Source organism: Solanum tuberosum, unplaced genomic scaffold (assembly GCF_000226075.1).
Source record: "Solanum tuberosum cultivar DM 1-3 516 R44 unplaced genomic scaffold, SolTub_3.0 scf00374, whole genome shotgun sequence".
Taxonomy (NCBI): domain Eukaryota; kingdom Viridiplantae; phylum Streptophyta; class Magnoliopsida; order Solanales; family Solanaceae; genus Solanum; species Solanum tuberosum.
In genome coordinates, this window is record NW_006239301.1 from 365,607 (window position 1) to 366,703 (window position 1,097).

Sequence of the window (1,097 nt, forward strand, 5' to 3'; positions counted from 1 at the left end):
ATAGAATCTATGGAAGATATAAAACTATTAGAACAATTAATGGAGGAAAATTTATATATGTACCAAAGAACCCAAGATATGTTATATCTAGAATATATCATAAATAATATTAAAGAAATATTCAGATTAAAACAACTATCGGAAGAATATTACAATAAATATTACTACATATTACCATGAATTTAACACTACCAAAAAATAATATTAAAGAGATATCAAGATTAAGACACTTAGCAAAAAGATATTATAATAAAATCTTTAAAATAAGTTACTCACCTACCACACTACCACCTACCACACTACTACTTCTATGACTTCCCCAACTATCAGTTCCGCCTCGAAAAATGGTATCAAAAGAGCATCCTAATTCCCTATATATAATACCACAGAAATATCTTTTTCTAATCTTCATGGTATGCCTACTAAAGCATCAATATTTTTTTTATTTTTTTTTGTGTTTTAATGAATTCTAAATTTTTAAATAGAAATAATAGTATAATTTGAAATTACATAGTTACACAGCAAAAACTTACTCTCATATCTCTATTTACTTGTCCATTTTTTACTTGGCACATTTATTAAGAAAATAATAATTGACATAATGTGTCTACCATTTTATCCATATTAATTGATAGAATTACAAAATCAATTTATTCATTAAAGAGGTTCTACCTTTTTCAAAAACATTAACTCTCTACATAAATTGAGAATATAATAGGTAAGAAAAAAATATTATCTTATCTTAATTTATCAAAAATGACAAGTAAAAAGGATTAAATAAAAAGTCAAAATTAAACAAGTAAAAAGGGATAGATCGAGGGAGTGTTATAGTGCGACAAGCCTTTATCCTTTCCTGTTTGTTGTTCTATAATTTTGCATTATGGAAAAATATAGTGAAAATTTCTAATATGACATATATTATACTAATATTTTCGAGTTATAGCAATAGATTTAGACTTTCAAGTTATAACATTAAAAATTCCAGGTTGTAATAGATTATTAAAAAAAAAAAGTTATTTTTAATAATTAAAAACATTTGATTTGAAAAGAATAAAAAGATAAAAAAAAATTAAAATAAAACGTTTCTGAAGGAAAAA